At 39.7% G+C, this 25889-nt stretch overlaps 1 non-coding gene across 1 annotated transcript; it reads right to left on the bottom strand.

Moving 5' to 3' along the window:
* Positions 1-23133: 23133 nt before the first annotated feature.
* On the bottom strand, positions 23134-23241 carry LOC148564990 (small nucleolar RNA R71). The gene has a single exon (XR_015884510.1). It is a non-coding gene; the product is annotated as a small nucleolar RNA R71 (small nucleolar RNA).
* Between the last annotated feature and the right edge of the window lie 2648 nt (positions 23242-25889).

The raw sequence follows: 25889 nt of genomic DNA, 5'->3' as shown, positions 1-25889 counted from the left end.
ATGCCTTTTATTTTGAAATGTCTTTATTCTTTTTAATTTTCTACCTTTGTTTTTATCATCCATGTTCCCATAAGGTTCCCCACACTTAAACAATACATAATTTCTATCTTAAACTAACCAAGGATTCAACTTGGGATTTTTATTTTGTTTTTCTGCTTAAGGCTAGTAATGTGGTTATTAAAACAAGGAGGGATTTAGAAGCTCAAGGGGGCTAACAAGGGTGATGTAAAAGGTAGGCTAATTTGGGATAAGTGAGCTAGAATCAAACAATGGCCTCAATCATATGCAAGCATGTAAATACACTAAATAATGGACATATAGATTGGAACAAAATATAGATTACAATCATAGAGAAGGAAACACACAAGAATAAAAATTTATGGTTAAATAATGTAACCATGTAAATAAGCTCAAAGTCTCACAGGTTGTGTGTTCTTTGGCTCAAAAACCATGTTCCAAATTCAACTTCAAACAAGTTTAACACAAAATTTTCATTTTAAATTAGTGAAATTTTTCAAAAATAGGGTCCTAAAAAGAATTTTATTACTTAAACCAAGTAGTAACTAAATGCACAAATCAAATAAACATGCAATCAAATATGCAGATGCAACAATGAACAAATTAATATTGGTGTTGAAATAGGAAATAACTAACCCATGAAGATCGGTATCGACCTCCCCACACTTAAAGATTGCACCGTCCTCGGTGCATGCTAAGATGTGCAAGTGGATGGGGGTTGTGGTTCCTCAGCTGGGGCTCTTTTTGTTCCTTTCCTTGCCGGTAGTTTGGGAGTAGCTTTCTCTTTACCCTTCTTGGTGGCCATTCTGAAAAGGGAAAAAGAAAGTGACTTATAAAGCTAAGGGTTAGAGCAAGGAAGAGAGCGGGAAAGGTGGTAATCAATGCACAATAAAGAAGAATGACGTTAGCACACGCTCATGAGTACATGTGAAAAGTCATCAATGGAAACTAGCTAGTGCATATGATAACAATTGAATGCAAGGTGTTTATTGGCATGCAGGCAAAGGCATGAGTAGCATAGATCAAGCATTCAATGTCCAAGTTAGATTACCAAGTCTTTCAAACTAGCAACATGTTTGTAATGACAATTATATTGAATAAATATGATATGAAAAAGGGTTTTGTGAAAAGCAGGCATTCAGAGTAGTAGAATAAAAGATACTGAAAAGTAGTGCACAATGCCATACGGGCATTTTCACAAACACATAGCATGCATGGTAAATAATCTAATGAAAATAATAAATTGAACATGCAAGCAACCCTTTAAAAAAAATAAATATATATAATTGTCAAATAATTCCTCTAATAATCCACAAGTAAAATATAGAAATAATGACCCAAATAAATTTCTAACACCAATGAAAATAATGCCATGAATGAAAGTATGCAAATAAATAAAAAGAAAAATAAGAAGAATGAGAAGGGAAAGAAGATAAGAAAGGAAGAAGAAAGAAATAAGAAAAGATAAGAAAAATAAGGATTAGAGAAGAAAAGATAAGAAAATTGGCTGATCTGGATATTCTGTGCGCCGCTTGTGACGCGGACGCGTGAGTGACGCGGTCGTGTGGTGCGTGATAAGGTCAGGTGACGCGGACGCGTAGGTCACGCGATCGCGTGGCCTGTTTTGTGCGATTGGCGCGTCGGTTTGCAAATTTTATAGGATCATTTGCAGGGAGCAGCTGGTCAGCTTTTTCCTGCTGTGTGAAGTTCTTCTCCCGCCATGAGGAATCGTGCATGAGGGCAATGATGGACTGGGAGGAATCTCCTCGCTTGAGCTTGCCAGTAGCCTTGCCTTTTCCTTTCCTTTTTGAGGCACACATCCTGAAAAACAGAAAACCAGGGTATGGATAAAAATAGTAAAGCAAATAGGCAAGTAAACAAAGGAAACTCAAAGCGGCAAAGGAGAAATAAAATAAGGAAAATGAGTATATAAAATGTGATTGAATTTATGTTAAATGGAAAAATAGTCAATATGCCATGGTTAGAAAGTTAGAGGAAAGTGAAAATAATCAGAAAAGAGATCAAAAGGGTTAGTATGGTTAGAATTTGAAAAAAAAATTAGTAAATTAAAATTAGTGAGTTAGTAAAGTGCGGGTTAAAGTAAGTGGCGTAGAGAAAAATTCCATATAACAAGGATTCACAGGTAAGAATAGAAGTACTCATAATCGAACAAGGAAAACAGGGTGATGCTGATTCGAATAGAAATATAGAAAGCAAAAATTGGAATCAGTGAATCACAAATGCAGTTTATGAACCAGGAAACCAAAGAGGATAAGAAAGTCTGCCATAGCATTCATGAAACAATTTGGGTAAAGCAGAGTAAAACAGAGTTCAGAAATGCCAAACCAAAACATGAATGAAAACAATTTACAAAAAATTTGGGCAGCATTCCGGCTAAAATTGGATTGTCCCAGAAAATAAATAGCAATCATAGCAGTTCATATGAATTAGAAACTTGCTGTAGTTACCTATAATTAATAGAAATAGGAAAATTCAGAGTAACAAGCAGCAAATGCAAGAAATCACAGCATATGAACGAGGTCACAGGAATAGCAGAATTGCAGTTATGATAAAACAGAAATAGGAACAGTGCAAGTAAACAGACCTAGATCCACTAACCACAACCTAAGCTACCTAACAACCTAAAAATCCACTACAGCATGCATATCTATCTATCCTAAGTATGAACAAAAACGGAAAAAAAAATACAGAAAAATGACGAACGGATAAAAGGGAGTGCGTGTTGCGGAACCTGGAAAGCGAAAGAAGCAGAACGGTTGGGTGATGGCGGCGGTGGTGTCCGGCGCGGTGGCGGGGCACGGCGGCGCGGTGGCGGCTGAGGGAGAATGGGGATAGGGTCTTAGGGTTAGTGATAGAGGAAGGGAGGGGGGGTTGCGGGTGGGTGGCGGAGGCAGGGGCGTGGCTGGATGGCCGGCGGTAGTGGGTGGTGGTTCTGGGTGGTGGCGGAGAGGGGAGGAGAGAGGAAGAAAGAAAAAGAAAAAGGGGGAGGGGGTGGTACGGCGGCGGTGTCTGGATGGTGGCGGCGTCTGGGTGGTGGCGCGGTGGCGGCTGGGTGGTGCTGGGTGGTGGCTGGAGGAAGTAAAAGCAGAGAGGGAGAAGAGGGTTGGGGGTGGAGGGCTGCGCGACTGATAGGGTTCGCGTGGCTGGGGGGTTATATTTTCGAATCCACGCGGCCGCGTGGGGCACGCAGTCGCGTGGTTGGGGTGAAAATGGGAGTGACGCGATCGTGTGGGGCGCGCGATCACATGAGAGGGGGGAAAGAGGGGTGACGCGATCGCGTGGGTCGCGCGATCGCGTCGCTGGAATTCGTGCTAAACGCACGACTCCAGCGCCGTTTTAGCGCAACTCTCTGTCTCCTTTTGGGGTGATGTGCAATCCATGCGACGCGATTGCGTCGCTCACGCGGTCGCGTGGGATTGGTATTGTGCAAGTGACGCGATCGCATGGGGCATGCGGTCGCGTGGGCCAATTTGTGCGAAATGCACAAGGGCCACACGATTCCAGCCTAACTTTCTATTCGTTGGATCCTTACGCCGATATATATATATCACGCGGCCGCGTGGGTCATGCGGTCGCGTGGGTGGTGTTTCTTGCAATATGACGCGATCGCATGGGGCATGCGGTCGCATCGTGCACCCCTTTTTTTTTCATATATGCATGAAAAATGCAGAATGCAATGATTAACATGAATGCTATGCATGATTCTAGGTTTAATAAATTAAAATGAAAAAGGAAAAATGAAAGCAATTAACAAGAAATAAATTGAAAAAGAAGCGACCATACCATGGTGGGTTGTCTCCCACCTAACACTTTTAGTTAAAATCCTTAAGTTGGACATTGGAGGAGTATCCTGTTATGGCGGCTTATGTTTAAATTTATCTAAAAATCTCCACCAGTGCTTGAAATGCGAATAGCCTCCGGGGTCCCAAACCAAGCATGCAAAGCTTCTGAGCAGCTCCAAACAGATTTTCAGGCTCCCGGGACGACGAATGTCAGGATAGAGTCCAGGATTCCAAGCCTTAATTTTAAATCCGCCTCCGTCTTGATCTACATGTTTCCATTCGGGCGGTTTAAAAAGTAGAATCTCACCTTGGTGACCAAACATTTTCCATGATCCATGCAATTGAGCATGATACCAATCCGTGTACTTCGAGGTGAAGCGTGGAACCTTATTGAACCTTGTGCACTAGCTCTGAGTACGAGCCATTTCCCTCTTACTCTTAAAGCCGCAGAGAGCTCTAAGCTGGCCATCTGTTTCAAGCAAACCATATTCAAGTGAATAAGTAAAGTTATAAGTTAAAGATTGTACCCACTTGAAGCTTGTATTAGGTGGTAATGGCCTTGGGATAGGTATTTTTGGTGGTTCTGCAAGTTCCATTTCTTTGTGCTCTTCTGTGAATTCCTCCACTTCTTTGCAAAGATCTTCAATTGTATCTGTGTCCTGGTCAAAGTCTTCTGTGTCTTCCTCATCACTTGAGTCATAGATTGGAGGTTGAGAGAAATCTAACTCTGTATCATCTTCATATTCACTTGGGGAAGATTCTTCGATCTCAGAGAATTCACTTGCGGATGCAAGTTCATCACTAAGAGAGCTAGACTTGTGACTATCACTATCGAGGGAATCTGTTTCTTGGATTATTCCATTTGATTCTTCATAAACGACTTGCCTTGGAGAAATATCCTCCTTAGCATCAACTGTAGTCTCCTTGACGACGTGTTCCTCAATTCTGGATTCCCATGGAGGTTCAGCATCTCCTAGATCTTCAACCAACTCTTCTTCTTGAGCGATGACAGTTTCTTCTACTTGTTCTAGTACGAATTCATTCTCTGTCTTGTCCACTGGAGTTTCTGGTATCTTCTTCATGCTACGCTCTTCGTTAGACTGTTCATATGGGGCTGTGGCTGATCCTTGTGTATTTGAGCGCCTAGAAACCCATTGAATTATCGCTTGCTCCAGTTGTTGAATGGTTTTTTGAAATTTATTTACTGTTTCCGTTAGGCGAATCTCTGCTTCTCGGGTTGCCGGACTTGGACATGACACAAAGGAAAGTGGTGGTGATTGGGAGCGATTGGATTGGCACTGGGGTAAGGAAGGATCATATGGTGGCGAATGGTGAAGAGAAGCTTGTGAGTGTGGTGGTTCGAGGTTATATTGAAAGGATGGTTTACATACACGGGGTGGGGCTTGTTGGTAGTTACAAGATTATCCACCATATCTTTCAGCTGGGTATGCATTGTAGAATGGTCTTTGTCCAGGATATCTCGGAGGGTGTTGCTGCCAAAAGGGTTGATTAGATCCTCTTGGTTCCATCCATCCTTGATTGGTCTGACCTTGATGCGCGTTCCTGCTGTAACTTCTATTTCCTTTAACAATATTAGAACCAAACTAAAAGCGAGAGGGGTGAGAGTTCATGGTAGCAAATAAAGATAAACAGAAAAAAAAAACAAAAATAAATAAATAAGCAAAAGAAAAATATTTACAATAACCAATAATAAGGCACACGTTAGCAGTTCCCCGGCAACGACGCCATTTTGACGTTAGGATTTTTGCCAGTAAAGAATGTCATAAAAATAGTCGCGTTGTAGATATAGTCTCTAAACCGACAAAAATCCCTTCGTACAAATGTTTTGGGTGTCACAAGTAACAAACCCCTTTAAAAATTGTTAACCGAGTATTCAAACCTCGGGTCGTCTTCTCAAGGAACTGCGAGGAGGTATGTTCCTATTATTGGCTATAAAAGTTGTAATCGGGGTTTAGAAGATGATAAGCAAGTAATTTAAATGACAAGTAAAGTAAATGGCAATTAAAATAAATAAATACTGTAAAGCAAACTTTTGGCAAGGTAAGAGAAGTTGGAGGTCCAACGTAGTTATCTCTCTCAACTATAATCAAAGTTGAATCTAAACTCCACTTGGTCAACCTTTACTAGGGCAAAGGAAAGTCAAGGGACTAATTAAATTGACCTTTGAATCCTATTTATTTCCTAAGAAAAGGTTGGGATTACTTAAGTTCAGCTCAATTAGCAAGATAACGATTATCAATTATGTTGAGTTTAATAACCGTTGAGTTACTGAATTCTTAACAAGGACCAAAAGGGAAAAAAAATAAAATTGCTGGAATAATAAAAATGTCCTTAGATGGGAAGCAATGGTAACTTAAATCAAAGAGAATAATCATAAACTGAAAATACCTCAATTATCGTTAATTCAAATAACAGTCTGTAACATGGAAGAAATCATAGATTCAATTATAAAGGTAAATAGCCAACTCAGATACTGAAATAAATAAATAAAGTGAAAGAGAAGTTTAGAACAAAGAAATATAAAACCTGGATTGAGAGTCACTCTTAAAGCGAGAAGAAATCCTAAATCCTAAGAGAGAAAGGAGAAGATCTCCCTCAACTAAATCTAAATCATTGAAAAATAAAATATGCGAGCTCTCCTTTGAATGGGTGCATTCCCACACTTTATAACCTCTGGTCTATGCTGTCTGTACTTGGATCTGGGCCAAAAAGGGCTTCAGAAATCGCTGGGGGCGCATTCTGTAAATTCTGATACGTGGCCTCTGTCACGCGTCCGCGTGGGTCACGTGGTCGCGTCATTCGGAGCTTTTCCTTGCCACGCGGTCGCGTTAGTCATGCGTCCACGTCGTATGCGTTCTGCTTATGTCGCGCGGTCGCGTCAGTCATGCAGCCGCGTCGCTGCATCTTCGCTTCTGGCACGCGATCGCGTCGTCCATGCGATCGCGTGAATACCAGTTTCCTTCAAAGCTCTGTTTTGCTTTCTCCTTCCATTTTTGTATGTTTCCTTTTCCATCCTTTAAGTCATTCTGCCTTAGAAAATCTGAAACTACTCAACACACTAATCACGGCATCGAATGGAAATAAAGGTAATTAAAATAATTAATTTTTTTTAAAGCTTAGAAAAAACATGTTTTTCACAATATGACATAATAAGGAAGGGAAAGTAAAACAATGCAGTTAATATGAATAAGTAGGTGGAGGATTGAATAAATCACTCAAATTAAGCACAAAAGAACTCATGAAACATGGGTTTATCAGCGCGAGTGCAGCCTCGCGGTCGCGCAACTCTCTGTTCGAAACTCTTTTGCCAAAAATCTGGGTGACGCGATCGCGTGGGGCATGCGATCGCGTGAATGGCCATCTTTTAAAAAAGACGCGGACGCATGGGGCACGCGTTCGCGTGGTGAGGCTTGGGTTTCCACCACGAGTCCAGCCCAACTCCAGCTCAACTTTCTGTCATACACCCATTTACGTCGATTCCACAGAGCCACGCGTTCGCGTTGGTGACGCGGACGCGTGGGGAAGCTATTTTTCAAATGACGCGGCCGCGTCAGCGACGCGGTCGCGTGGATCAATGTGTGCCATTAGCACGCCTCCAGCCATGCTTTCGTGTGACTCTCTGTTCATCCTCATTTTCTTCCAAACGCATATACGACGCGGACGCGTCGGCGACGCGGACGCGTCGCATGCCAAAATCCTTTTTTTTTTAATCTGAAAAAAAATATGCAGAATGCAATGTTAATATGAATGTGATGCAAAACTCCAGGTTCAATATAATAAAATAAAATGAAACTCAAAAACAAATAAAACTAAATAAAAATGAGAAAGGAACGATTATACCATGGTGGGTTGTCTCCCACCTAGCACTTTTAGTTAGAGTCCTTAAGTTGGACATTTGGTGACCTCCCTGTTATGATGGCTTATGCTTGTACTGATCCAGGAATCTCCACCAATATTTGTACTTCCAGTAACCTCCGGGGTCCCAAACTAGGCATGTAAAGCCCTTAAGAAGCTTCAACAGATCCTTAGGCTCCCGGGGTGATGATTGTCAGCATAGATTCCAGGATCCCAAATCTTGCTTTTACACCCGTCTTCAAGTTGATTATCATGATTCCATCCGGGTGGTTCAGCTTTAGAATTCTCACTGAAGCGTCCAAACAACTTCCTAGACCCATTCAATTGAGCTTTACACCAACCCTTGCGTTTAAACTTAAAGCTTCCAACCATGATAAACCTTGCAGGACAATTCTTACCACTGGCCATCTTCCTCTTACTCTTAATGCCACAAAGAGCTCTAAGTTGACCATCCGTCTCCAGTAGCCCATATTCAAGTGGGATTAGAAAGCTAAGGGATATGAAATTTACCCATTTGAATATTGTGAAGGATGATGGCAACTTAGGGGGAGGTATTTCTAATGAAATTGCAAGCTCCACTCCCTTGTTCTCTTCTCTGATAATTACCACCTCTTTGCAAGCTTCTTCACTTTCAACCTCTTCCTCTTGGTAGCTTTCTTCCAATTCAATCTTCTCTTCATTGCTTTCCAAGGGCATGGGAGGTTGTGCTTCTTCTTCTTGAATCTTTATCTCTTGATCAACCTCTTCCAAGTCTTCAACTGTGATATGCCTTGGAGGTTGTACACCCTCCTCAGCATCAATTTCAAATGTCTTGGAAGGGGGTTCTATGACTGGACTTTCCCATGTAGGTTCTGCATCTCCTAAGTCTTCAACCAATTCTTCTTCTTCAATAATTCTGGCTTCCTCTACTTGTTCCAGTACAAAGTCATGCTTCGTACTGTTCACTGGAGTTTCTAGTATCTCCTTCATACTACGTTCTTCATTAGATTGTCCACATGAAGCCATGGGGATTCTTTGAGTGTCCGAACGTCGGGAAGCTAATTGACTCATTATTACTTGCCCCAATTGATGAATGGTTGTCTGACATCGATCCACTGTTTCCTTGAGACGATCCTTTGTCTCTTGATGCACTCGGCTTTCATAAATAGGATCATAGTGCTCTTGGATTGATGGATATGGAGATGGTGAATATTGAAGTGGTGGTTCTTGTGAGTAATTGGGTTGGAATTGGGGTGGTTCTATATATGGTTCATATGGCTCATAAGGTGGTTGGTATGGTGGTTGAGGGTTAGGGTCATATGGAGGTGAATGGTGGAAAGGGACTTGTGAGTTTGGTGGTCCAAAGTCATGTTGAGGAGAGGATTCATAGGCATATGGTGGTGGTTGTTGATAGTCCATTGGAGGGGGTTGTTGCCATGAGGGTTGATCAAATCCTTGTGGCTCCTCCCATCTTTGATTGTTCCAACCTTGATGCCTGTTCTCATTGTAATTTTTTCTTCTTGCAACATTATTGTAACCAGACTCATAGCCAAAGGGGTGAGAGTTCATAGTAACAAATAAAAATTAAAAACAAAAATAAATAAACAAGTAAAATAATTTTTTTTATTAAATATTTACAATAACCAAAAATAAGGTACACATTTGCAATTCTCCGGCAACGGCGCCATTTTGACGTTGGGATTTTTGCCAGTAAAGAATTTCATAAAAACAGTCGCGTTGTAGATATAGTCTCTAAATCGACAGAAATCCCTTCGTACAAACGTTTTGGTTGTCACAAATAACAAACCCCTTTGAAATTAATAACCGAGTATTCAAACCTCGGGTCGTCTTCTCAAGAAATTGCAGGGAAGTATGTTCTTATTATTGGTTATGAAGATTGTAAATTGGGGGTTTTGGAAGTAAGGTGGGAATATGTTATATGACAAGTAAAATAAAATAATAATAATAAAATCTCTTGGCAAGGTATAAGAAATTGGGAGTCCAGACTTAGTTATCCTTATCAATAACAATGAAAGTCGAATCTTAATTCCACTTGGTCAGCCTTTACTAAAATAAAGGAAAGTCAAGGGACTAATTAGTTAGATCTTCGAATCCTATTTATTTCCTAGGAAAAGGTTGGGATTATTGAAGCGCAATTCAATTAGCAAAGATAACAGTTATCAATTATGCTGTTGAGTTGGATAATTCCTGAGTTACTGATTTCTTAACCAAGACCAAAAGGGGAAAAGTAAATCTATTGGAATAAGAATGCCTTCAGATGGGAAGCAATAATCATGTAAATAAAAGAGAGCAATAATAACTGAAATACCTCAAATAACATTAATTCAAGTAATCTGGAACAGTTTATAAACTAGATTGGGAAAATAAATAAAAATAAAGAACCTGGGATTGAGAGTTACTCCTAAAACTAAGAGAAGTCCTAAATCCTAAGAGAGAGAGGAGAGAACCTCTCTCCAAACTAAATCTAAATCATGAGAAGTGAATTATGAGAGCCCCCTCTTGAATGGATGCATTCCCCCCACTTTATAGCCTCTAATCTGTGTGTTATGGGCTGAAAATTGGGTCAAAAGCAGCCCAGAAATCGCCCCCTGCGATTTCTGTTACGTTCAGGTCGCAGAAAGGTGACACGGCCGCGTCGTCCATGAGGCCGCGCAGGTTGGGTGTTGGCCAGGTCACGCGTCCGTGTGACCCACGCGTTCGCGTTGCCTGGCATCGGGGCAACCATGGCAAATTATATATCAAATCGAAGCCTCGGACGTTAGCTTTCCAACGCAACTGGAACCTCATCATTTGGACCTTTGTAGCTAAAGTTATAGCCGTTTGAGTGCGAAGAGGTCAGGCTGGATAGCTTAGCAATTTCTCCAACTTATTGTATTCCTTCCACTTTTGCATGCTTCCTTTCCATCCTCTGAGCCATTCCTGCCTTATAATCTCTGAAAACACTTAACACACATATTAAGGAATCTAATGGTAATAAGAGAGGATTAATATTAGCAAATATAAGTCCAAAGAAACATGTTTTCAATCAAAGCACATAATTAGGAAGGCAAATGTAAAACCATGCAAATAGTATGAATAAGTGGGTAAAGAGTTGATGAAAACCACTCAATTGAGCATAAGATAAACCATAAAATAGTGGTTTATCAGGAAGTAACCCTGTGAGTCAATGAGGATGAGTTTATGTTGAATGCTGTCAAGGCCATGCAGCATCCAGACACACCAAAAGACTGCATGAAAGTTGATCTTATTGACTCTCTGGTGGAGGAGATCAACATGGCTGAGAGTCTCGAATCAGAGCTGGAAAACATCTTTAAAGATGTTCCGCCTGATTTAGAGGATTCAGAGGAATTAAAAGAGCCTCTGAAACTTCCTCAGGAAGAGGAAAAACCTCCTAAACCCGAGCTCAAACCATTACCACCATCCCTGAAATATGCATTTCTGGGAGAAGGTGAAACTTTTCCAGTGATCATAAGCTCTGCTTTAAATCCACAGGAAGAGGAAGCACTAATTCAAGTGCTAAGGACACACAAGACAACTCTTGGGTGGTCCATAGGTGACCTTAAGGGCATAAGCCCAGCTAGATGCATGCACAAGATCTTATTGGAGGACAATGCTAAGCCAGTGGTTCAACCACAGAGGCGGCTAAATCCAGCCATGAAGGAAGTGGTGCAGAAAGAGGTCACCAAATTACTGGAGGCTGGGATTATTTATCCTATTTCTGATAGCCCCTGGGTGAGCCCTGTCCAAGTTGTCCCCAAAAAGGGAGGCATGACAGTGGTTCATAATGAAAAAAATGAACTGGTTCCTACAAGAACAGTTACAGGGTGGCGCATGTGTATTGACTACAGAAGGCTCAATACAGCTACCAGAAAGGATCATTTTCCTTTACCATTCATAGACCAGATGCTAGAAAGATTAGCAGGTCATGATTATTACTGCTTTTTGGATGGCTATTCAGGCTACAACCAAATTGCAGTAGATCCCCAAGATCAAGAGAAAACAGCATTCACATGTCCATCTGGAGTGTTTGCTTACAGAAGGATGCCATTTGGGCTGTGTAATGCGCCTGCAACCTTTCAGAGATGCATGCTCTCTATTTTCTCTGATATGGTGGAAAAATTTCTGGAAGTCTTCATGGATGACTTCTCAGTATATGGAGACTCATTCAGCTCCTGTCTTGATCACCTAACACTTGTTTTAACAAGATGCCAAGAGACCAACCTATTTTTAAACTGGGAAAAATGTCACTTTATGGTGACTGAAGGGATTGTCCTTGGGCATAAAATTTCAAACAAGGGAATAGAGGTGGATCAAGCTAAAGTGGAAGTAATTGAAAAATTACTACCACCTGCTAATGTTAAGGCAATCAGAAGCTTTCTGGGGCAAGCAGGATTCTACAGGAGGTTTATAAAGGATTTTTCAAAAATTGCAAAACCTCTGAGCAATCTGCTAGTTGATGACACGCCATTTGTGTTTGACACAGAGTGCCTGCAGGCATTTGAAACTCTGAAAGCGAAACTGGTCACAACACCAGTTATTTCTGCACTAGACTGGACATTACCATTTGAACTAATGTGTGATGCCAGTGACCATGCCATTGGTGCAGTACTGGGGCAGAGGCATGACAAGCTTCTGCATGTCATTTATTATGCTAGCCGTGTTTTAAATGATGCCCAGAAAAACTACACAACCACAGAAAAAGAATTTCTTGCAGTGGTTTATGCCATTGACAAGTTTAGATCATACTTAGTAGGATCCAAAGTGATTGTGTACACTGACCATGCTGCTCTTAAATATCTACTCACAAAGCAGGATTCAAAGCCCAGGCTCATAAGATGGGTGTTGCTTCTGTGGGAATTTGATATAGAAATAAGAGACAAAAAAGGGACAGAAAACCAAGTGGCTGACCATCTGTCCCGGATAGAGCCAGTAGAAGGGGCGTCCTCTCCCTCTATTGAGATCTCTGAAACCTTTTCGGATGAGCATTTGTTTACCATTCCGGAAACACCATGATTTGCAGACATTGCAAACTATAAAGCTGCAAGGTTCATACCCAAGGGGTACAGCAGGCAACAAAAGAAAAATTAATTACTGATGCAAAGTACTACTTGTGGGATGAACCCTATCTCTTTAAGAGATGTACAGACGGAATAATCCGTAAGTGTGTGCCTAGAGAAGAAGCACAGAGGATCTTATGGCATTGCCATGGATCACAATATGGAGGTCATTTCGGAGGTGAGCGAACAGCCACCAAGGTCCTCCAATGTGGCTTCTACTGGCCTACACTCTATAGAGATTCCCGAGAGTTTGTACGTAACTGTGACAGTTGCCAAAGAGCTGGTAATCTACCTCATGGTTACGCCATGCCTCAACAAGGAATCTTGGAGATTGAGTTGTTTGACGTGTAGGGAATTGACTTCATGGGACCTTTCCCACCATCATACTCAAACACTTATATTCTGGTGGCAGTCGACTATGTATCAAAATGGGTACAGGCCGTTGCCACACCCACCAATGATACTAAAACAGTGCTGAAGTTCCTCCAGAAACATATCTTCAGCAGGTTTGGTGTCCCTAGGGTACTAATCAGTGATGGGGGCACTCACTTCTGCAACAAAAAGCTTTACTCTGCCATGGTCCGGTATGGAATTCGCCACAAGGTGGTGACTCCATATCATCCACAGACAAATGGGCAAGCTGAAGTTTCTAACAGAGAACTAAAAAGAATCCTGGAACGGACTGTAAGTACCCGTAGAAAGGATTGGGCACGAAGCTTGGATGATGCTCTGTGGGCCTACAGAACGGCATTCAAGACTCCTATAGGGACCTTTCCATACTAACTTGTGTATGGTAAGGCTTGTCACCTGCCCGTGGAACTGGAACATAAGGCCTACTGGGCAACCAGATTCCTAAACGTTGATGCCAAATTAGCTGGAGAAAAAAGATTGCTCCAGCTAAATGAGCTAGAGGAATTCAGATTCACTGCTTTCGAAAATGCCAAGCTTTATAAAGAGAAATAAAAAAGGTGGCATGACAGAAAGCTGTCATCTAGAATCTTTGAACCAGGAAAAAAGGTTCTGTTGTTTAACTCTAGGCTCAGGCTATTCCCCGGGAAACTGAAATCCCGGTGGAGGGGGCCATATGTGATTACAAGTGTATCACCATACGGTTATGTGGAGCTTCAAGACATGGATTCTGATAGGAAGTTCATTGTTAATGGACAGAGAATCAAGCACTATCTTGAAGGCAATGTTGAGCAAGAGTGCTCAAGGCTGAGGCTATATTAAAAGCTCAGCAAGGTCCAGCTAAAGACAATAAAGAAGCGCTTGCTGGGAGGCAACCCAACCATTAGCTAACTTTTTCTATTATTTTATTTTATTTTATTTTATTTTATTTTTCATTTTAATTACATGAGCTTAATATTAACAAGGTAAAGAATCAATTGCATAAGTTCACAGGGCTACAGAAGGATTCAGAGCACAAAACAGAAAAAAGGAGCTCACTGGCAAGAAAACGCCAGTAAAAAAGCTGTTCTAGGTGTTCAACGCCCAAAAGAAGCATCCACTGGGCGTTGAACGCCAGTAAGGATAGCCATCTGGGCGTTAAACGCCAGAAAGTAGCATCTTCTGGGCGTTGAACGCCAGAAAGAAGCACCTTCTGGGCGTTTAACGCCAGATTTACAGCATCCTGGGCGTTCAGAAAAACGCCCAGTGACAAAGGAGTTCCTGGCGTTCAATGCCAGAAAGAAGCAATAGTTAGGCGTTGAACGCCCAGGAAAAGCAGCATTTGGGCGTTAAATGCCCAAAACATGCAGCATTTGGGCGTTTAACGCCAGGATGGTGGGGAGGAGGTAAATTCATTTTTACTTCACAATTTTTATGTTAATTTTAATTTTCATGTTTCAATTCATGATTTCTTGCATAAACATGTTACAAACCCTCAATTCCAAAAATCTTTTAACCCTAATTTCTAAAAACCCTATTTCAAAAATATCAAATGTATCTTAATCCATAAACACAAATCCTTTCTTTCAATCCAATCCAACTCTTTTTCAAATTTTCCAAAATTAATCTATCTCTTTTCCTTCTAAAATCTTTTCAACTCATCAATATCTTTTTCAAATCTCCACATTATCTTTTTCAAAATCCAGATTTATCTTTTTCAAATATCTTTCATATCTTTTCAATTCTAAATCACATCTTTTCATATCATACTTATCTTTTCCAAATCACTTTTTCTATCATATCTTTTTCAAATAATTTTCGAAACCCACCCCCCTACCCCTTAAATATTGGTTCGGCCTCTCCCCCTCTCCTCCTCAAGTGCACCTAGCTCTCCATCTATCCCTCTCCTTTCTTTTCTTTTGCTTGAGGACAAGCAAACCTCTAAATTTGGTGTGTTTATCCGTGATCGCTAAACCATACCCACTAAGATCATGGCTCCTAAAGGAAAACAACCCACTCCAAGAGGCAAGAAAGAGAGTATTCCAAAACCACTTTGGAATCAAGGGAAGTTCTTAACCAAAGAACATTCAGACCACTACTACAAAATAATGGGTCTAAGATCAGTGATCCCAGAAGTCAAGTTCGATCTGAAAGAAGATGAATATCCGGAGATCCAAGAGCAAATTCGAAACAGGAACTGGGAAATCCTAGCTAATCCTGAAACAAAAGTGGGAAGGAATATGATTCAGGAGTTCTACGCTAATCTGTGGCAAACAGACAGGAAGAGAATATATGGAACTGCCCTCTATGACTATCGGACTTTGGTTAGGGGAAAGATTGTTCACATCCACCCTGACAAAATCAGGGAGATCTTTAAGCTACCTCAGCTGAAAGATGACCCAGACTCCTTTAATAGGAGAATAATGAGAACAAACAAGGGCCTGGACAAGATTCTAGAGGATATATGCATCCCTGGAGCCAGGTGGACCACCAGCACCAAGGGCGTCCCAAATCAACTCAAGAGAGAAGATCTCAAACTAGTCGCCAGAGGATGGCTGGACTTCATTGGGTGTTCTATATTGCCCACTAGCAACCGTTCTGAAGTCACCGTTAAAAGAGCAGTGATGATCCATTGCATTATGTTGGGAAAAGAAGTGGAAGTTCATCAACTGATTTCATGTGAATTTTACATAATTGCAAACAAGAACTCCAAAGATGCCAGGCTGGCTTATCCAAGCTTAATCTCTATACTCTGCAAAGATGCTGGAGTAAGGATGGGAATAACGGAGTATATCTCAGTGGAGCAACCAATCACTAAAACCACAATGGAAAAACAACAAGCACAGGATGACCCCATCAAGAGAAGAGCACAGGAATTTCTCCCGGAAATCCCTCAATTTGAATATTGGGAACATCTTGAAGCATCTGTTACTAAGTTGCAAGAAGCTATGGACCAAATAAAGGAAGAACAACAAAATCAAAACAACATGCTCTGGAAACTGCTCAGAGAACAAGAAGAGCAAGGGCGTGAACTGAAGGAATTAAAGCATCAGAAACTATCTCTTGAAGGGCCAAGCACTCCACAGACTAAAGAGGCATCTACTTCCCAACTTCAAGGTTGTTGAGTTCTAATCTTAGCCTTAACTATGTGATAATTATTCTTATTTGAGTTTTACCTTAGAAGTTATATATAAATAGTAGTAATTAGTATCTATATTTTGATTTTATCTCCAATTAAGCTATAATTTATTTTTCTCATTATCATTAAACATGAATAAAATAGCAGATTTTCTTTAGAATAAGGAGGCAATTTTCTTTCGAGTTTTTAATAAGAAAAATTCTAATTATTTACATGTGGTGGCAATGCTTTTTATCTTCTGAATGAATGCTTGAACAGTGCATATGTCTTTTGAATTTGATGATTATGAATGTTAAATATGTTGGCTCTAGAAAGAATGATGAAAAAGGAGAAATTTTATTTGATAATCTGAAAAATCATAAAAAATTGATTCTTGAAGCAAGAAAAAGCAGTGAATACAAAAGCTTGCAGAAAAAAAAAGAGAGTGAAAATAAAAGAAAAAGAAAAAGAAAAGCAAGCAGAAAAAGCCAATAGCCCTTAAAACCAAAAGGCAAGGGTAATAAAAAGGATCCAAGGCTTTGAGCATCAGTGGATAGGAGGGCCTAAAGGAATCAAATCCTGGCCTAAGCGGCTAAACCAAGCTGTCCCTAACCATGTGCTTGTGGCGTGAAGGTGTCAAGTGAAAACTTGGCACTGAGCGGTTAAAGTTAAGGTCCAAAGCAAAAAGAAGAGTGTGGTTAAGAACCCTGGACACCTCTAATTGGGGACTTTAGCAAAGCTGAGTCACAATCTGAAAGGGTTCACCCAATTATGTGTCTGTGGCATTTATATATCCGGTGGTAATACTGGAAAATAAAGTGCTTAGGGCCACGACAAAGACTCATAAAGTATCTGTGTTCAAGAATCAACATACTGAACTAGGAGAATCAATAACACTGTCTGAATTCTAAGTTCCAATAGATGCCAATCATTCTAAGCTTCAATGGATAAAGTGAGATGCCAAAACTGTTCGGAAGCAAAAAGCTACTAGTCCCGCTCATCTAATTAGAATCTGAGCTTCACTCAAAAACTCTGAGATATTATTGCTTCGTGACTTATTTGTATTCTACTTTATTTGTCTAGTTGCTTGGGGACAAGCAACAGTTTAAGTTTGGTGTTGTGATGAGTGGATATTTTATACGCTTTTTTGGGTTAATTTCATGTAGTTTTTAGTATGTTTTAGTTAGTTTTTAGTTTATTTTCATTAGTTTCTAGGCAAAATTCATATTTCTAGACTTTACTATGAGTTTGTGTGTTTTTCTATAATTTCAGGTATTTTCTGGCTGAAATTGAGGGAGTTAAGCAAAAATCTGATTCAGGCTGAAAAAGGATTGCTGATGCTGTTGGATTCTGACCTCTCTGCACTCAGAATGGATTTTCTGGAGCTACAAAAGTCCAATTGGCACGCTTCTAATTTCGTTGGAACGTAGACATCCAGGGCTTTCCAGCAATATATAATAGTCCATACTTTGCTCAAGGATAGATGACGTAAACTGGCGTTCAACGCCAGTTCCATGTTGCAGTCTGGCGTTCAGCGCCAGAAATAGGTTACAAGTTGGAGTTCAACGCCAGAAACAGGTTACAACCTGGCGTTCAACTCCAGAAATAGCCCAGGCACATGAGAAGCTTAAGTCTCAACCCTAAGTCTCAGCCCCAGCACACACCAAGTGGGCCCCAGAAGTGGATATCTGCACTATCTATCATAGTTTACTCATTTTCTGTAAACCTAGGTTACTAGTTTAGTATTTAAACAACTTTTAGGAATTTATTTTGGACCTCATGACATTTTTAGATCTGAACTTTGTACTCTTTGATGGCATGAGTCTCTAAACTCCATTGTTGGGGGTGAGGAGCTCTGCTGTGTCGATGAATTAATGCAAGTATTTCTGTTTTCTATTCAAATACGCTTGTTCCTATCTAAGATGTTCATTCGCGCTTCATTATGACGAAGGTGATGATCCATGACACTCATCACCATTCTTAACCCATGAACATGTGCCTGACAACCACCTCCATTCTACATTAGATTGAATGAGTATCTCTTAGATTCCTTAATCAGAATCTTCGTGGTATAAGCTAGAATGCAGCATTCATGAGAATCCGGAAAGTCTAAACCTTGTCTGTGGTATTCCGAGTAGGATTCAAGGATTGGATGACTGTGACGAGCTTCAAACTCGCGAGTGCTGGGCGTAGTGACAGACGCAGAAGGATAGTAAATCCTATTCCAGTATGATCGAGAACCGACAGATGATTAGCCGTGCGGTGACAGTGCACCTGGACCATTTTCACTGAGAGGACGGATGGTAGCCATTGACAACGGTGATTCACCAACACACAACTTGCCATAGGAGGAAACTTGCGTGTTTGAAGAGGAGTACAAGAGGAAAGCTGAAATTCAGATGACAAAGCATCTCCAAAACTCCAACATATTATTCATTACTGCATAACAAGTATTTATTTTATGCCCTTTCACTTTTTGCAACTTAAACTAAGAATTATTATTGATATTATATTCTGACTAAGAATTGCAAGATAACCATAGATTGCTTCAAACCAACAATCTCCGTGGGATTCGATCCTTACTCACGTAAGGTATTACTTGGACGACCCAGTGCACTTGCTGGTTAGTTGTGTGAATTTGTAAGAAATAGTAATATTGACATTGACATACACAAATTCGTGCACCAGTTTATCATGGCTGAAGACTTTGAAGAGGTTGATCAAGAGATAGAAATTAAAGAAGAAGAAGCACAACCTCCCATGCCCTTGGTAAGTAATGAAGAAGAGATTGAATTGGAAGAAAACTACCAAGAGGAAGAGGTTGAAATTGAAGAAGTTTGCAAAGAGGTGGAAGTTGTCAAAGAGCACAAGGGAGTGGAGCTTGAAATCACCTTGCCAAAGTTATTGGAGACCTCTCCACCTAAGTCACTGATGAGCGGATAATTTATACGCTTTTTGGCATTGTTTTTAGTACATTTTTAGTAGAATCTAGTTACTTTTAGGGATGTTTTTATTAGTTTTTATGCTAAATTCACATTTCTGGACTTTACTATGAGTTTGTGTATTTTTCTGTGATTTTAGGTATTTTCTGGCAGAAATTGAGGGACTTGAACAAAAATCAGATTCAGAGGTTGAAGAAGGACTGCAGATGCTGTTGGATTCTAACCTCCCTGCACTCAAAGTAGATTTTCTGGAGCTACAGAACTCCAAATGGCGTGCTCTTAAATGCGTTGGAAAGTAGACATCCAGGGCTTTCCAGAAATATATAATAGTCCATACTTTGATTAAGGATAGATGACGAAACTGGCGTTGAACGCCAGTTCCATGCTGCATTCTGGAGTCAAACGCCAGAAACAGGTTGCAAAGTGGAGTTAAATGCCAGAAACAGGTTACAAACTGGCGTTCAACTCCAAGAAAGACCTCTACATGTGTAAAGCTCAATGCTCAGCCCAAGCACACACCAAGTGGGCCCCGGAAGTGGATTTCTGCATCAATTACTTATCTCTGTAACCCTAGTAACTAGTTTTTATAAATAGGACTTTTTACTATTGAGTTTTCATCTTTAGTTTCATCTTCAGATCAAGTTTGGGGGCTGGCCATTCGGCCATGCCTGAACCTCATCACCTATGTATTTTCAACGGTAGAGTTTCTACACACCATAGATTAAAGTGTGGAGCTCTGCTGTTCCCACGAATTAATACAAAGTACTACTGTTTTTCTATTTAATTCAACTTATTCCGCTTCTAAGATATTCATTCGCACTTCAACATGAATGTGATGATCGTGACACTCATCATCATTCCCTATGAACGTGTGCCTGACAACCACTTTCGTTCTACCTTCGATTGAATGAGTATCTCTTGGATTTCTTAATCAGAATCTTCGTGGTATAAGTTAGAACCCATGGATGGCCATTCTTGAGATCCGAAAAGTCTAAACCTTGTCTGTGGTATTCCGAGTAGGATCCGGAAAGGGATGGCTGTGACGAGCTTCAAACTCACGAGTGCTGGGCGTAGTGACAGACGCAAAAGGATGGTGAATCCAATTCCAGTATGATCGATAACCTCCAGATGATTAGCCATGCAGTGACAGCGCAACAGACCATTTTCACAGAGAGGACGGGATGTAGCCACTGACAACGGTGATGCCCAATATATAGCTTGCCATGGAAAGGAGTAGGATTGATTGGATGAAGACAGCAGGAAAGCAGAGGTTCATAGGAACGAAAGTATCTCTATACGCTTATCTGAAATTGTCACCAATGAATTACATAAGTACCACTATCCTATTTTATATTTTATTTATCTTTTACTTATCAGTTCATAAAATCAGTTGAATCCGCCTGACTGAGATTTACATGGTGACCATAGCTTGCTTCATACCAACAATCTCCGTTGGATCGACCCTTACTCACGTAAGGTTTATTACTTGGACGACCCAGTGCACTTGCTGGTTAGTTGTACGAAGTTGTGAAACAAAATTAAGAATATGAACGTGTGCATGAAGTTTTTAGCGCCGTTACCAAGGAAGTAATGATCACGATTTCGCACATCAAGTTTTTGGCGCCGTTGCCGGGGATTGTTCGAGTTTGGACAATTGACGGTTCATCTTGTTGCTCAGATTAGGTAATTTCCTTTTTCGTTTTATTTTCAAAAAAAAATTTGTTTTCAAAAATCTTTCAAAAAGTTTTTTTTTTCTTTTGTTTTCGAAAATTATTCTAAATTTTTAAGAATGAATTCTAGAGTTTCAAAATAATATGCTGAAGCTTGTCTGGCCATCAAGCTTTAGACTAACCTGGTATGATTCATGGGATTTTGATTAAGGACTTTGAATTCATTACTTCCTTTTTCCTATATGTTTTCGAAAAAAGTAAAATAAAATACAAAAAAAAATATATAAAATCATACAAATAAAAAAATAATTTGTGTTTTCTTGTTTGAGTATTGAGTCAATTTTTAAGTTTGGTGTCAATTGCATCATTTTAATATTCTAAAAATTATTTTCAAAAATTTCATGCATTGCATTCTTCATGATCTTCAAGTTGTTCTTGGCCAGTCTTCTTGTTTGATCTTCATATTTTCTTGTTTTGTGTCTTTCCTTGTTTTTCATATGCATTCTTGAATTATTAATGTCTAAAGAATACATATTTTTAAGTTTGGTGTCTTGCATGTTTTTCTTTTCTTAAAAATTTTCAAAAATAAGTCTTGATGTTCATCTTGATCTTCAAAGTGTTCTTGGTGTTCATCTTGACATTCAAAGTGTTCTTGCATGCATTAGTTGTTTTGATTCATAATTTCCATGTTTTGTGTCAATTTTGTGTTTTTCTCTTTCATCATAAAAAATTCAAAAATAAAAAAAAAATATCTTTCCCTTTTTCACTCATAAATTTTCGAAAATTTGAGTTGACTTTTTCAAAACTTTTTAAAATTTAGTTGTTTCTTATGAGTCAAATCAAATTTTCAATTTGAAAATCTTATCTTTTTCAAAATCTTTTTCAAAAATCAAATCTTTTTCATTTTTTCTTATTTATTTTCGAAAATTATTAAAATATTCTTCAAAAATATTTTTCTTAATTCTATCTCATGATTTTCGAAAATATTACTAACAATTAATGTGATTGATTCAAAAATGTAAAGTTTGTTACTTGCCTAATAAGAAAGGTTCAATCTTTAAATTTTAAAATCAAATATTTTTGTTTCTTGTTAGTCAAGTAATCAAATTTAATTTTCAAAATCAAATCTTTTTAAATTTCTTTTTCAAACCTTTTTCAAAATAATTTTCAATCACATCTTTTTCAATTTCAATCATATCTTTTTCGAAATCAAATTTAAAATCTTTTCTAACTTCTTTTGTAACTTCCTTTCTTTTCAAAATTTGACTTTCAAATCTTTTTCAATCAATCTTATCTTTTTGTTTCAATCACATCATTTTCAAATTTCAATCTTATCTTTCCAAAATTTGATTTTCAAAAATCTCTTAACCACTTAACTTTTTGCTGATTCTTATCTTTTTCAAAACTGCCCAACTAACTTTCTACCTTTAATTTTCGAAAATCCCTCCCTCTTTTTTTTCAAAATTTTTTTTTAAGTAACTAATTATTTTAATTTTTATTTTGATTAATTTTCGAAATTCTCTCACATCTCATCTCCTTCTATTTATTTATTCATCTACTAACACTTCTCTTCCACCCAAAAATTCGAACCCCATCCTCCTCTCTGTGTTCGAGTTTTTCCTCTTCTCTTCCTTACATTACATTCTTCTCTTCTTCTACTCACATAAAGGAATCTCTATACTGTGACATAGAGGATTCCATATTTTCTGCTTTCTTCTTCTTTTTCATATGAGCAAGAACAAGGATAAGAACATTCTTGTTGAAGCTGATCTTGAACCTGAAAAGACTCTGAAGAGGAAGCTATGGGAAGCTAAAGCACAACTCTCTGGAGAAAATCTGACAGAAATTTTCGAAAAAGAAGAAGACAATATGGCTAAAAATAATAATAATGCAAGGAGGATGCTTGGTGACTTCACTGCACCTAATTCCAATTTACATGGAAGAAGCATCTCAATTCCTATCATTGGAGCAAACAACTTTGAGCTTAAACCTCAATTAGTTTCTCTGATGCAACAGAACTGCAAGTTTCATGGACTTCCATCTGAAGATCCTTTTCAGTTCTTGACTAAATTCTTGCAGATCTGTGATACTGTTAAGACCAATGGGGTTGATCCCGAGGTCGACAGGCTTATGCTTTTCCCGTTTGTTGTAAGAGACAGAGCTAGAGTATGGTTGGACTCTTAACCTAAAGATAGCCTGAACTCTTGGGATAACCTGGTCACGGCTTTCTTAGCCAAGTACTTTCCTCCTCAAAAGCTTAGTAAGCTTAGAGTGGATGTTCAAATCTTCAGACAAAAAGAAGGTGAATCCCTCTATGAAGCTTGGGAGAGATATAAGCAACTGACCAAAAAGTGTCCTTCTGACATGCTTTCAGAATGGACCATTCTGGATATATTCTATGATGGTATGTCTTAACTATCAAAGATGTCACTGGACCATTCTGCAGATGGATCCATTCACCTAAAGAAAATGCCTGCAAAAGTTCAAGAACTCATTGACATGGTTGCAAATAACCAGTTCATGTACACTTCTGAAAGGAATCCTGTGAATAATGGGACGCCTATGAGGAAGGGAGTTCTTGAAATTGATACTCTGAATGCCATATTGGCTCAGAATAAAATATTGACTCAGCAAGTCAATATGATCTCTCAGAGTCTAAATGGATTGAAGGAATCATCCAACAGTACTAAAGAGGCATCTTTTGAAGAAGAAGCTTATGATCCTGAGAACCCTGCAATAGCAGAGGTGAATTACCTGGGTGAACCTTATGGAAACACCTATAACCCCTCATGGAGAAATCATCCAAATTTCTCATGGAAGGATCAACAAAAGCCTCAACAAGGCTTTAATAATGGTGGAAGAAATAGGTTTAACAATAGTAAACCTTTTCCATCATCCACTCAGCAACAGACAGAGAATTCTGAGCAGAATCCATCTAGCTTAGCAAATTTAGTCTGTGATCTATCTAAGGCCACTGTGAGTTTCATGAATGAAACAAGGTCTTCCATTAGAAATTTGGAAGCACAAGTGGGCCAGCTGAGTAAAGAAATCACTGAAACCCCTCCTAGTACTCTCCCAAGCAATACAGAAGAGAATCCAAAGAGAGAGTGCAAGGCCATTGATATAACAATCATGGCCAAACCTACAGGGGAGGAAGAGGACGTGAATCCCAGTGAGGAAGACCTCCTGGGACGTCCAGTGATCAACAAGGAGTTTTCCTTTGAGGAACCAAAGGACTCTAAGGCTCATCTGGAGACTATAGAGATTCCATTGAACCTCCTTGTGCCATTCATGAGCTCTGATGAGTATTCTTCTTCTGAAGAGAATGAGGATGTTACTGAAGAGCAAGTTGCCAAGTACCTTGGTGCAATCATGAAGCTAAATGACAAATTATTTGGTAATGAGACTTGGGAAGATGAACCTCCCTTGCTCATCAATGAACTGAGTGATCTGGATCAACTGACATTACCTCAGAAGAAACCAGACCCTGGAAAGTTCTTAATACCTTGTACCATAGGCACCATGACCTTTGAGAAGGCTCTATGTGACCTTGGGTCAGGGATAAACCTCATGCCACTCTCTGTAATGGAGAAACTAGGAATCCTTGAGGTACAAGCTGCCAATTTCTCATTAGAGATGGCAGATAAATCTATGAAAATGGCTTATGGACTAGTAGAGGACGTGTTAGTAAAGGTTAAAGGCCTTTACATCCCTGCTGATTTCATAATCCTAGACACTGGGAAAGATGAGGATGAATCCATCATCCTTGGAAGACCCTTCCTAGCCACAGCAAGAGCTGTGATTGATGTAGACAGAGGAGAATTGATCCTTCAACTGAATGAGGACAACCTTGTATTTAAAACTCAAGAATCTCCTTCTGTAACAATGGAGAGGAAGCATAGAAAGCTTCTCTCAAGACAGAGTCAACTAAAACCCCCACACTCAAACTCTAAGTTTGGTGTTGGGAGGCCTTAGCCAAACTCTAACTTTGGTGTTGAACTCTCATATCCAAACTCTAAGTTTGGTGTTGGGAGTCTATAAAATTGACCTGATCACCTGTGTGGCTCCATGAGAGCCCACTGTCAAGTTATTGACATTAAAGAAGCACTTGTTGGGAGGCAACCCAATTTTTATTTATTTAATTCTACTTTTATTTTTATTGTTCTTTTATATTTTATTAGGTTCATGATCATGTGGAGTCATAAAATAATTACAAAAATTAAAAACAGAATCAAAAATAGCAGAAGGAAAATCACACCCTGGAGGAAGGACTTACTGGCGTTTAAACAACAGTAAGGAGCATCTGGCTGGCGTTCAACGCCAGAACAGAGCATGGATCTGGCGTTGAACGCCAGAAACAAGCAACATCCTGGTGTTCAAACGCCAGGAATACACCCTGGGAAGAGCTGGCGCTGAACGCCAGAAACAAGCATGGAGCTGGCGTTCAACGCCAGAAACATGCTGCATATGGGCGTTGAACGCCCAGAACAAGCATCACTTCGGCGTTTAAACGCCAGAATTGCATGCAACGACGTTTTACACGCCTAATTGGTGCAGGGATGTAAATCCTTGACACCTCAGGATCTGTGGACCCCACAGGATCCCCATATACCTCCACTCACCTTCCCTCCTCATAATCCTATATCACCCTTTCCCAAGAACCCTTCACCAATCACCTCAATCTTTCTTCCACATCACCTCTTCACCACTCACATCCATTTCTTCCTCTTCTCATCCTTTCTTTCTTCTTTTGCTCGAGGACGAGCAAATATTTTAAGTTTGGTGTGGAAAGCATTGCCTTTTTTTTTCATAACCACTAATGCCTCAAGGGATGCACTTTCCTCCATAAAACTATTGGGAGCAAATCAATACTTCCCTAGGAGAATTAAGTTCCAATATGGGACAACTAAGGGTGGAGCACCAAGAGCATTCCATCATCCTCCATGAAATTAGAGAAGATCAATGAGCTATGAGGGAGGAACAACAAAGACAAGGAAGAGACATAGAGGAGCTCAAGA

This window comes from Arachis ipaensis, chromosome B5 (assembly GCF_059453495.1).
Source record: "Arachis ipaensis isolate K30076 ecotype BB chromosome B5, ASM5945349v1, whole genome shotgun sequence".
NCBI classification, from domain to species: Eukaryota; Viridiplantae; Streptophyta; class Magnoliopsida; order Fabales; family Fabaceae; genus Arachis; species Arachis ipaensis.
The sequence above is the reverse complement of the archived record's forward strand: the minus strand, read 5'-3'. Positions and strand labels throughout refer to the sequence as shown.